Source organism: Squalius cephalus, assembly GCF_949319135.1.
Source record: "Squalius cephalus genome assembly, chromosome: 21".
Lineage (NCBI taxonomy): Eukaryota > Metazoa > Chordata > Actinopteri > Cypriniformes > Leuciscidae > Squalius > Squalius cephalus.
In genome coordinates this window covers 8,835,437-8,849,327 of record NC_137142.1, presented here as the reverse complement: position 1 = coordinate 8,849,327, position 13,891 = coordinate 8,835,437, and the positions used below count along the sequence as shown (strand labels likewise).

The following is a 13,891-nucleotide window of genomic DNA, read 5'->3' as shown; positions in this document are numbered from 1 at the left end:
CAATAGAGAGCGGCACAATTTGCGCAGAATGATACGCTAGAAGCAACATGTAGTCACAGCCCGCAGCGCCTCGCATTGAATAGTTCAGAAAAATTGCAGCTTCGTAGCCGATACCGATACTGAATATTAGATCGATGCATTCCTAGTTCAGGATTTTTGTTGACATAAGTCAACCCTGCTTTCTGTAATATCCCCCATCTTCCACTCTGAGAGTTTTAGACCCTTGCCATTAACTGTGGTAAAATAATTGTAATGCTCAATATCTTGAGTGGCTTATTGCTTTAATAAATCAATGGCGACAGCAATAATTTAAAAGGCACCCAAGTTTATTTTTAATAGTAAACAGAATAAGCAAATCTTCCACCAACTAATATAGTTCATTAGTCTCACTGAAAGATGTTTACGATTGCAGAGCAACGTGATGCATTAATATAGAATATGCAGTCACATGTTTGTTTATCTGCATTTTATAACAACTTCTAATGCTGCTCATCCAGTCAGAACTATTGGCTTTATAATAGAGATAAGGATATAATTAGCTTTTTCCATGTGTTCATGCCAAACTATGATAGGATATGTATCGTGGCAACAATCAAAGTCTTGATTGATGCAGTGCCTTTGTTAATAAACACAAGACATCCCATTAAAATGGTTTGTCCATTTATTTTTTGAAAGCTTTGTTCAAGAAAAATAAACATGTCAGTACATTTAGGTTCTCATGTAAATTCATCTTGTTTTAAGGATATATATTATGGACCTTTTTTTTAAACATTTTTTTATCAATGTTATCTGCCATTTATCAGTGCTGCAGCTTGTTTATGGACATTTAATGCCAATACATGATTCATATTTGCTCACTGAGTCAGAACACATTTCATTGGCCCGGACATGCATCTCATCAGACAATATTATGAATATGTACAGGTAATGGAGTTCCTAATTCTTGTTGATGTGTGTTTGGAATATAATGCGCTTGACAGTGTTTTTGAAAAAGGAAGACAAATACATTGCTTAAAATCAAGCACAGGCAGACTGCTTTCTGCTTTGCCAGTGTGCCTTTTCATCTTCTTTTCAATTGCATATTCTTTGGCTTTGCATGCCAGGTGCATCATACAGGCTGGAGATAGAGGTCTGATGCTGCTGTCAGTATCGGGAGAAAAGGCACTGAAGCACCTTGACAACATGCTTATAAGAGCAACACAATGCAACTCTGTTTTTAGCTGGCAAGGTGCTTTATCATATCAGCTAGACGTGGGCTAATGGTGAACATGCAGATAAGTGAGCTTTCTCCAAACAGCGACATTAGCAGGCCTGACTGTGAACATGTCAAGCAGGGGCACAGGAAGTGGGGGTGCTTTTCACAGGATTGTAAATGTAACGCAATTTTTTGTTCATTTACATTTCTTCATTTTAAGCATTTAGTAATTTATTTGTAATAAACACTTTAAGTGGGCTAGTGTTGGACTGTTTATATGTTAAATTTTGTAAAAAAAAAAAAAAAAAAAAAACATACGCACAGAGTGTGACGTCATATTGTGTGTGTGTGTGTAGAAAGAATTTGTCCGCAGCCACTCAAAAAAAAACAAAAGATAATGTATATACAGTGTATATATATATATATATATATATATATATATATATACTGTATATATACTATATATATATACTGTATATATACTATATATATATATATATGTATATATACTGTATATATATATATATATATATATATATATATATACTGTATATATATATATATATATATATATATATATATATATATATATATATATATACTGTGTATATATATATATATTGTCCACAGCCGCTCTACTCCTGAGCGCAACTCCACCATCAGTTTTGTGTGAGGTAACGTTAGGCACTAGGCAGGTATATTATGTTAATTTCTATTTCCCGTCGCGTTGCAGGCTCTTTTATTGTATATGACAGTGTAAACAGCCCAATAACCATTTTATTTAAAGGCTTATATGTCCCGTAGACCAATCCGTTGCATTACGATTGAAAGCAGTATCAATAATATAAAAAAATGTGATGTGCAGTCAAGTTCGGGTGTGTGTATGATGTTTAAACGGGCGTTTTCACAGATTGCTTGTTCTGATTCGCGGAGTTTTGACGAGTTTTATAGACTTGATATTGTTTCTTAACAACAATTGTTTCTGTTTAAACACCATGCATGGCTCATCCTGCTGTTGATTTAACTGCTTTGCCTTCTTAGCAACAATCTTTGGTGAACAACATCTGTCTCTGTAAAAGCAAAACTGCTGAAATATACAATGGAGCATCATTCACAATGCAAAATATAGGCTGCAGAAATACAGTTGTTGGGAGGGAGTCACTTGTCTGCTGCTTGCCTGAGAAATAAGTAGTGAAGCTTATAGCACCTGCTGAAAAGGCCTGCATAGACCAGAATCAACTTTGCAACAGCACAAATTTGACAATCATGAAAAATAATGTAGATATTCAATATTTATCAACTTAGGGTAAAGCCTATTTATGGATAATCCAGTGAATTAAATGCTTCAGTAAGTGACTTTACACTATTTTTTTTTCTTTTTTTTTTCCATATATTATTTTAATTAATGGCATTAATTAATACAATGACACATCTTCTGTGATGGCCATGCATAACATGCATGTATTAAAATTAAGTTAGATTCAGGCATACATTCAAAACTGTCAGGATGATATAACTGACCTGATTTCATAATATAGAAAAAAATCCCATTTAAATAATTTTTAATTCTTATATTACAAACCACCTGGCTCACCTGGCTTATCAGTCAGCCCATCGCAGGTGACTTAATATTCAACAATTGTATTGCACTGACACTATTGGGCTACAATAAAATGTAGCTAAAATCGTGCATTACCGCCATCTATTATTAAATCACGCACCTTGCAGCTGTACAGTTCACTGAGAAAGAGATCATCTGATAATTATGTTAAAGCTGCAGTCCTTAACTTTTGACATTTTTTCAGTTAATAAACAGAACTCCATGTGTCTTGCAGAAGAACATTGTGGCCAGAGCTACTTCTCTCTGTTTATGTCTATGAGGAGTCACACAGGTACTGGGCTACTACGCAGTGGTACCAGTCTAAAACAGTCAGAATATAAACACTTATTATAGGTGTGCCGTAGTGATTCAGAATAAGACAAAAACAAAGTTTGGAAAATGGATTCATGATGTCCTCACTTATTATATAAATTTTGTACATTTTGAACACACAAAAAAAAAATTACGGACTGCAGCTTTAAGGACAATTGAACAGAAAACATAACATAAAAACAGCTTATTGCGCTTATCACACAGCAAAGGCTGTGAAGATAATGAATGGCCGCTTTGCCTGAACCACATTTGTGTGGCTATTAATATGTTTATGATTTTTTAAAATGAAAACGAAAAGAGGCACGGTGTTTTATAACATATTTCCTTTTGTGTTGCCAAAAAAATATATACATAAAGAGATAACCGGAGTAACCAGAGCGAGCTGAGTGGCTAGTGTCAAGAATGGTGCTGTTCTTGGCAAGACCGAACTACCAAGGATGCAAGTCCGAACTTTGCATGCTTGGTATTGGGAAACAATTAATGGGAACATGAGGGCTATATATGCACAGACTAATGACTTAAAAAGACACACCTGAAAGCAATGACCAATGAACCAATGAAACAACAGAACAGAGAACCACAAGCCTAGAACAACCAATGAAAACATACCTTTTAAGCAAGGGAGCACAATCACATGAGGAGCAAGGGAAACACATGACAGGAACAGGAAATATGACTAAAAGAAAATCTAAATAAAAGACAATAAAACATGAACAAAACCAAAAACAGACATGACAAACATATCTCCCACTATATTAATCTTGAGCAAAAAAAAAAACAAAACATGAAATAACATGTAAAAACATGGATAAACACAATTAGTGCATTGTATCAAATGATTAATTTACATGTTAGCATGCAAGTTGATGAAAACTTAATGCGATGCACTTACTTCCTCAGATGCGGCCATTCTAATAATGGACAAAACACATGTCTGACATTTGCTGGTCAAAAACCTTGTAACTCCATTTGAGCTTGATTTTGAGACATGCAAAGTATCTGAACGTATGTAAAGCCACAATATTAACTTTACCTACACAGTATTTAATTATGTAAAATAATAGTGTGATTGTTTTTTTTGTTTTTTTTCCTGAAAAGCTTTGTACATATGTAGCGGGACCTTAAGAGGAGAAAACTACCTCTACATATGCAAGACTACGCCACCCTGTTAACCAGGGAAATATTAATACTAGTGAATTTAACCACCTACAAGGGACACACAAGAGCGTGGTTTTCGAAAGGAGGCCCGGAGACGTGGATACAAAAAAAATACAAAAGCTTTATTTAAGTAGCCAACAACAATCTTAAAAGACAACATTAAAAGACTGGGTCAACATTCATCATTCAACATTCATGACTCTAATGAAACCAAAAAGGAGGCAGAGGCTTAACAATGGCAGGTACACTATTTTAGTGAGCACAAGGCTCCTATAATCACTCTTACCACCCTGTGCACAGGTATCAACACACGCACTCCAATAAGGCCAGCACTCCGTGACAAAACCTCCACCACCGCACGCGAGGGCCTACTAGCGGCCTGCCTTGAAGCCTCGGCTCCTGTAACGAAAGCAAAATTACCACACTGGTCTCAACATACAACAAGGACAAATTACAAAAAAACAAAACATAACATTTAAATGAATAAACCAGAATATCATGAAACAATACTACAATGATGAGGTTCAGGATTGGCACCAAAGCTGGGTGTATGTTCACTTCACTGTCCTTCTAACCGCACCCTTAAAGCAAAACAGAGATAAAGCAAAAAAACAAACAAAAAAAAAAACACTGCAAGACAACTTCACAAAACAAGCCAAATAAAGAATACAGTTAAGCAAAACAACATTCATAAAGGAATGCACTGAAAAAAATAGGTAAAATAAATATACCAAAAACAAATAAAGCAAATTACAAACAAATTGAAGGACTAGTTGAAGAAACAAATGCTGGAGAGCAGACGTCACACAAACACATAGATCGAGCGCGCACGTGTTGACAAGAAAGTTTGTCACGGGAGAAAATCCGGATACAAAGCAGCAGCGTCAAACAGCATTGCCCCGCAGGCCTCGCCGAACAGTCTATTCCTCCTAAAATGTAAACAAACATATACTTGCGGTATAAAAAATGAGCGCTGCACAATAGTGGTAGTCTCACGTACCTTCATTTCATAACCAGTTGCACATCCACGTCACGCACACACAGAAGGAGACCACCATGTCACAAAGCACGGGGCTGCAGGAGAGGCATGTAAAGGGAAAGTAGTAGCCACCAACAGCCCACAGCAGCGAATTATCCTCAAAGCTACAAATCAAATAATTGTTTACATAAAATCACGCATCTGTGTTTTAACTAGTTAGCCAAACAACACATACCTCAAAGTGGAAACGGATGAGAAAAGCTCCTTTAGCTTCGGAGCCGACCGATTGTGTCCTCGCTGAGTGAATGAGCTTTAAGATTGTATCTATCTTATGCTCTACGAGTCTGCTGTTTCGGGAGGGGATCTCTCTGTGTTGGTGAGACGGCGTTTCAGCGACCGCGCGATTTCCTGTCTGCCGGCTGCGTCTACATGCTGTTAATTCAAAAGCTGTTTTCACAGCTGGTAAACGGTTGAGTGCGCACAGCGGGCTTGCAGTTTCGCCGCTGTGTTGCCACGTTGGGTCCCTGTGTGCTTCAGCACAATAGAGAGAATACTGAATGAGCAGTATTCTTCCTGAAAGAGCAACACGAGTGAAGATCGCGTCCTTTTCAGGATGACGTTTCACTCGTGTGTTTCTGGATGCGATCGTTTCCTGTCCTCATTTGATGGCCACATTCATTGTTTCACATGCCTAATCAGTGTGTGAGACTACGTTCGGGGTGGTTCATGTTCTCTCAGGAGTGCATGACCACGTCGGCACGTTGTTCGTCTCCCCTTTTTAAAGGCTCCCCTTTTCGAGCGCCGGCGGACAGCGCGGGTTGTCACGGCAACCCAGCGCACGTCATTCGGCGCTCTAGATGCGTGGTCGAGATTCGTGTACCTCTACGAGGTTGAGTCCCTTTGCTTGTTCCCCAATCTAGTTCCTTTTCTAAAAAGGGGAGGACTACTTTGGCTAATGAGCATTTGGTGATCTGGGGGTTACAGTGCGGAACGTCTCGCCAGGTGAAAGACCCTCACGAGCTTCCCACTCCTCTAGCACATCGCAAACATGCTGAGACTGTGTTCGTGGGTGGTTCATGCTTTCTTATGAGAGCATGACCACGTCAGCACGTTGTTCGCCTTGCCTGAAGGCTTGATCGCCCAGCGTGCCATGTGTCATCGAAGCGATGGCCACGTTCACTGTCTTGCATGCCTGGTTGACGACCACGATCACTGTTTCACCTGTTTGTCGATTGGTGTTCCTCCCGTCAGGAGGACCCCCGAACCTGCCCGATCAGAGGCGTGCTTTCCTTCCTGCAAGATGGGTTGGAGTGAAGGCTGTCTCCCTCCACCCTCAAAGTGTATGTCGCTGCAATAGCCGCACATCACGATGCAGTAGAAGGTAAGTCTTTGGGGAAGCACGACCTGATCATCAGATTCCTTAAGGGTGCTAGGAGGTTAAATCCACCTCGTGTTTTGCACTCTGTACCATCTTGGGACCTAGCTCTGGTACTTAGAGCTCTTCAAAGTCCTCCCTTTGAGCCTTTGTTGACAGAGCTTAATATCCTGTCCATTAAGACAACACTCCTGTTAGCATTGGCCTCTTTCAAGAGGGTCGGGGATCTGCAGGCTTTTTCGGTCGACGAATCGTGCCTAGAGTTCGGGCTGGGTCTTTCTCACGTTGTATTGAGACCCCGGCTCGGATATGTGCCCAAGGTTCCTACCACTCCCTTCGCGGATCAGGTAGTGAACCTGAAAGCGCTGTCCCAGGAGGAGGCAGACCCAGCCCTAGCTTTTCTCTGTCCCGTCCACGCCCTGCAGGTTTATATTGACAGAACGCAAAGCTTCAGGACCTCAGATCAGCTCTTTGTCTGTTACGGAGGCCAGCAGAAGGGGAAGGCTGTCTCCAAGCAGAGGTTAGCTCACTGGTTAGTGGATGCTATCACCCGAGCCTATGAGTCTCTGGGTGAGCCTTGTCCTCCCAGGTTGCGCACTCACTCTACCAGAGGTGTTGCCTCTTCCTGGGCTTTGGCTCAAGGCGCCTCGCTGACAGACATCTGTAGAGCTGCGGGCTGGGCGACACCAAACACGTTCGCTAGATTCTATAGCCTACGTGTGGAACCTGTTTCCTCCCGAGTACTCACTACGGCCAGTGGTGCGAGGGAATAGGTTGTGTCGGCTTGCTACGCCACTCCGCCTCTCGGCCGGATACGTGCGTCCTTTGCTCCGTATGGCGCCCTACGTCGGTGAGCCTCGTGAGTTCCTCCATCACCCCTCCGGTGCCAGGCATGGCAGACTGCCCGGCGCCAGGTCTGCTACCTCTAGTAGGAGTTGCTAGTAGACTGGGTGTTTTTTCCAGTGGTCTCTACGGTGACCCATGATGCCACGTGCAGTTCAGCCGTGTTTTCCCCTTGACAGACTCGTTCTGTCGTCCCTGTTGAGTACGCTCCCACTTCCTTCGGATTGGGACCACCTCAGGGACTGCCATATGTTTCACTACCCCACTGGGTTAGTACATACATGTATTCCAGGCCTTCCTCAGGTAGGCTGGGGCTTCCGCAGCGTTCCCCACCTTTTTCTTAATGGGTTAGGGCACGCTTTCCCAGTGTTATCCAATATCCACTGAGCGGGTCTTGCGGAACAGCAGTGTGATTCCCTAGCTAGCTCCCGCAACTTATTACAAGAAACTGCTGCAGGGTAGCTTAGCTGGGCGCTGGAAGGGGCCAGCACCATGGCGTTTTATTAGGGATCCCAATTCGTCAGGGAACTCCCCCGACACCACGTCGGAGTTCCCAGGACGAAAGGGAACATCTCGGTTACGTATGTAACCCTCGTTCCCTGAGTTCAGGGAACGGAGACGTGTCGTCCCTTCGCCACGTTGCTGTACCTTCGCAGAGGACTGGACACCGTTCGGCTCCTCAGCGAAAAGCACTGGTAGGCGGGCTGCGGAATGCAAATCCTGCATGCCAATTTTCATTGGCTCGTTTTAATTCACTCGTAGGCAATTGGTCTCCCTAGCATGATCCCAATTCGTCAGGGAACTCCCCCGACGACACATCTATGTTCCCTGAACTCAGGGAACGAGGGTTACATACGTAACCGAGACGTTTTCCATCTTAAAAATATATCTAAATTACGTCATATGCTCTCATTGACAAATGCAGAACAATTAGTTCATGCGTTCATGACATCAAGGCTAGATTATTGTAATGCTCTACTGGGTGGTTGCCCTGCACGCTCAATAAACAAACTACAGCTAGTCCAAAACGCAGCAGCTCGAGTTCTTACCAGAACCAGGAAGTATGACCATATTAGCCCGGTTCTGTCAACACTGCATTGGCTCCCTATTAAACATTGTATATATTTTAAAATATTGCTGATTACTTACAAAGCACTAAATGGTTTAGCTCCGCAGTACTTGAGCGAGCTCTTAACGCATTATAGTCCTTCACGTCTATTGCGATCTCAAAATTCCGGCCAGTTAATAATACCTAGAATATCAAAATCAACTGCTGGCGGTAGATCCTTTTCCTATTTAGCACCAAAACTTTGGAACAGTCTTCCTACCATTGTCCGGGAAGCAGACACACTCTGTCAGTTCAAAGCAAGATTAAAGACACATCTCTTTGACCTAGCATACACATAACACATTATAGACTTCTATAATTCAATGTTAGGCTGCATAGATTAGGTCAGCTGGAACCGGTAACACTTCCCATAAATCCTGATGTACTTGTTACATCATAAGAAGAATGGCATCTACGCTAATTTTAGTGTCTTTGTTTATCCCGAGGTTTTCCCGCAGCCTGCCGGATCCAGGCCGTATCCAGATCTGACGAGGGACCTTCGCCTGGACCGATGACAACGCAGTGCTGAAGTGCCAACTAGTCTCTCCCTATGGAGGATCCCTTTACCACTCCAGATAAAGCATTTTCGGGAATTTTGTTTCGCGTACCTACCCCGAAGTGATAAAATAAAATAAAATTATGTATCAAAATTTATAAGGAAAGACCAGTTCTTTGTTTAGGCTTGGTCTGTAGGGAATTCCAAACCTGCGCACATATATTCAAACATATATTCATCACATAACTATAGAACCAATTCTTAATGCGCATGTGAATGCCATCAGCGTTTATCACAGGTCCGCGTTTAAAGTCTGTGTAGAGAGAATGGTGTCGTCCTAGCGGTCCCTAATTTAATAACAAATGATCATTGCAATGGAAGCGAATCAATCAAAACTAACTTTAGCTGAAAAATAACTTTATTAAACCTCTGGGGTGTGAGGTGTTTTCTGGGTCCTGGAGGTGTTCTGACATGCTCTGACATTTGTGCTTATTTCTGTTACTTGTGACATTTTCATGGCTAAAGTCTGATTACACTGTATTCAGCACAAACTCTGCTACAATAATTTATCAGCTGCATGTATGTAAAAGTTAGTAGTTTTGAGATAATGACATTTATGCGTGGTTTGTGAAAATACAAAAAAAAATTGTCACTGAAATAAGGTCATGAAACCCCTACTATTTTTAGGATTATTTCTTCACAAGACTTTTGAAAATTGTATCACGTAGCCTAGAATATTTGCTCCAAAACTATGTGAAAATCACCCTGATTGCTCATTCAGAGAAGACAATATATTGATTTAAAATTTCTAAGACGTGTTTTGTGTGAGAAAGCTTTATGCGAAGGGGCGTGATCACCTCATTAATATGTAAGCTTTTCACACCTGAGAAAGACAAAAACACTCCCTAATGGCCCTATTTTAGGAGCTATCAGGCCCTATCATTCTGAGCAACCTTGCACAAAGAATGAGGAGATTTAAAAAAGAATGACTTTTTGATTGTTTGGATTTATTTACAACACAACATAATCCAAATATACACAACAAATGACAAAAAAGCACACTGTTGAAAACAATGATCCAAAGACAGAGACCTTTGTGCCATTCCTAAAAACATTGTACATACCTTTCATTTCCAAGGTGTTTGATTTTCACTTTACCATGTTCATATACAGCGACTCATGTGAATGTTGAAGTCAGCAGGACTCAGTGGCATCTGGTCCCTGAAAGGAAAAAAAAGTGAACATACTGATATCAAGAGAAACTATAGGGAATATAGTTCTAAAATTTATTGGGAATAAATTTTTGATTTTTCTGGTTAAAATTGCTTTTTAAAATTCACAGAATACACACACACACAAATGTTTCCAACAATATATAATATAATGAACACCAGGTTTGTTGTGCCTTGTAAGCATAGGCTATGCACAGTGCTGCATGAAATAATAATAACAATAACCTATAGCAGCATATAAATCTTCCAAAAGATTTCAGTAACAACTACGCTAGAGAAAAATATATTGATTATCAAATGTTACTTCAAATGTTTCCATTCGTTGTGATGATATGAAATGAGATAATAGTAAAAACATGAAGCCTTTGTTTGGTGTGTTTTGCTTTTCAAACGCGATCATTTCAAACGCGACCGCGATACATTCAAAACCAGAGCTCACTCCAAAATATGAAACGTTATGGTTACCATATTATACATATCTACGTTTGAGCAGATATCCACAAACACAGTAACAGTAAACACGGGTCCAAATATTATAATATTCATCATATATCTAGCAACAGTTCAACTGCAATGTGAAGTTTATGCAACAATAACATGAACTAATAATTAAGAATTTCTTACCTTACATCTTTCTTGTCTTCAAATCGCGTTCTTCTTCTTCTGAGGTAAATCCAATGTAAGCTCACGGCACGTCTTTCAAACTCGACGAAAAGCAGAGACTTGTGAAGTTTGTTGGTGCTTTGTTTTTGAGGTAATGAGCGCGTTCGCATTCCATGTGGAGATTTGCATGTGAATCTCTTTTGCGCGTGTGGGCGTGGTCAAATTAAAAATAATTAGCAAGCGCGTGAGAAGCTGGACATCTTGTTGGTTTTATACAAATTACTTAAACAGAGAATATTTGTTTTCAGTTTGAATCCGATCATTTAAAAGTACACACTTAAATGTTTGATAAGTATTCGCTGAGTTTTGTTTCAGTTTATAGACGTGCTCAAGAAAAAAAAGTTCACCGCGACGGAGAGGCAGAAAGCACACCCTGTTTATTTTCTTTATTTTACAAAAGCACAATGTTTTGATTCGATTGTAAGTGGACACATACAAAAGTAGAAATATCACAGATTCTTATTTCATATTTATTTTTTCTGTATGACCATAAATGACGGAGAAATTTAAGTTTATTGTGCTACTATGTGAAGAAAATCCAGCAAAACGCGCCGGCGCGTTTGTCGACCCCAGAGGGTTAAAGAACCGCTATAAAGTCAAAACAATCTCTGTTACCTTAAATTATAAGTTTATCTCTGTAAAGCTGCTTTGAAACAATCTACATTGTTAAAAGCGCTATATAAATGAAGATGACTTGACTTGACTTGACATACAAGGTTTCTGCCCAACAGCGACGATATGCAGGTAAACATGCTGATAGTCTGTTATAGCATGCCGGTCTGTTATTGTACTGTAGTGACATGTACCCACCCCAAAACAAAATTGTGATTGGTCACTTCACATGTCAGTCAGAGGCCTCTTCCTGACTTAGTGGGTGGTCCTTGGCCAATTGCAGTGGCTATAGAGCCCAGACCTTATGTTGTTAGGCAAAGGTCTGGCTATGCAAGACTAGGTTGCATCAAACCAGAAACCTCTAAACAGAAACGGTTGCTAAACGCCTTAAAATACTCCTGATGGCAAATGAAAGACATCACTTCTAACAATGGTGTTATTCCTGGTCTGAGGTCAGTTCATTCAGCAAATCCATAAATGGAAATATTCCAGTTCTTTCATTGTCATTTCAAAAAGCTTAATTGACTGTCTAATTACAATCTAATTGAACTTTGCTAAAGCTGTTTTACAGACCATGAATATCTTATCTTTCAGAGAGCTGCACACAGTCTAACACAAAAGAGTAGCGTCTCACCTCTGCTGTGCTGAGTGACTCAGCAGCCTGATTATGCCGCATTGTTTCACACAGAGGAAATGACAAAGACAGTTGCTCTGTCCCGCTGACCTGAGTGTCCAGGGTTCATCCCCAACTGGGGCAGCCTTTCTGCAGTCCTTAGTTGCAGTACTTAATCTTATGAACTTTTGCATAAATCAAGTCCCTGTTTTACAGTTTGGAGAAAATTCATTGAAATTTAAAAGGTTAGCTGTGGTCCATGTCCTGTCAATTTAGGGATTGTATAAGATTAAAGCAATAAGCCACATGAGGCAAAGTGTAATTTTAAAGTAATTTATCTTAAGCATGACCTCTTACAGTGATTTAACTACGTTAATCATAAAATCTGAATAAACTATTTAATCGTTAAGTAATATAGTTCATTAGTCCAACTATAGGCTGTTTCATGTTTTCCAAGCAACGTACAGGGCTCCATTTTAGAGCAGAGGCACCTTTGTAGCCAAGTTCTAAAGATGGTGGCACCAGCATCTGATTTGGTAGCACTGGGGGTAGTGGAGGGTATTAATAATATTACATGGTTTGTCTCTTGGAAAGGCACTTTTGACAGTAACTTGAGTCGACAGTAGCATTAGCTTGAGCTGGAATGTGGATGTACATGTTTTTCTTTTTTTTTTCATTAACAAAAACTGTAACAATTAGCGACCTCATTTTTATAGGGTAAATTGTAAATATGCAGACTGAGTTAGGACTCTACTCTTATTAAAATTGGTCTTACATAGTAAGGTCAAGATAACCACAGGTAAAATCATGCATGACACCCCATTACCTTGATAAAACATGGTTTCTATGGTATTTTTTATGATAAAACAGTAGCCTAAGACATTTAGTATAAATACAAATTCACAAAAACTGCTTAATAACAAAAAGTACCGTAATTATATTCCATTACTCCATCAATACATTAAATACATGTCTACATTAATAATATAATAAAAAATAGATATGAACATCCCCACATTTCTGCCACAATACCATGGTTTCAGTAAATCATTGGTAAATGTTAGTGATTTGTGGATTGAAATGCCTTCTAACTGGATTGTTGTTGCACAATGTTTCTTCTGTTTTCCTATTTGAAATCACAGAAATATTTGTGGTTTGTGTTGGAAAACTGTGCCAAACTCGTAACTCTCTCAGTGTTGTTTAGTGATCTCGTGATCGAGACCGGTCAGTGAGTAAATAGGTGCATTCACGCCATGTTGTACTTATCGTACAAGATTTAAACTTTTAAAAAGCGTTCACATTCTCGTAGAGCTCGTAATTACCACTTGTAAGCTGGGAATTTTCAGAGAGCTCCCAAGCTCTAAGCTTGCGCTGTTTTTTGAGCCGAGCTGATAAGTGGTCCGTGTGGCGTGGTTCACATGAGTAGCTGTGTTTCATTCCACTTTTGGCAAGTTTTCTGTGTAATGTTTTCATATGCAACAGAAATGGCAGCGCTTATCAGTTAGGAAAATTGATAGTGGCACCAGTGTGACCTCTAACAAACCAGCACCAGCAGGAAGCATTTTTTTTGTCAGTCTAGAGCCCTGAGGGAAGCAACTTGCTGCATTAAAGGGTTAGTTCAACCGAAAATTAAAGTAAGATGAGGGGGTAAATTCTGATTGGCTGACATATGCACGCCTAACAT

At 40.1% G+C, this 13,891-nt stretch overlaps 1 protein-coding gene across 1 annotated transcript in view; it reads left to right on the top strand.

Annotated features, from left to right (window-relative positions):
- The window catches only part of LOC307148928 (CUB and sushi domain-containing protein 1), an 838,966-nt gene that overhangs the window by 514,515 nt on the left and 310,560 nt on the right, over window positions 1-13,891 (top strand). The window lies entirely within an intron of this gene.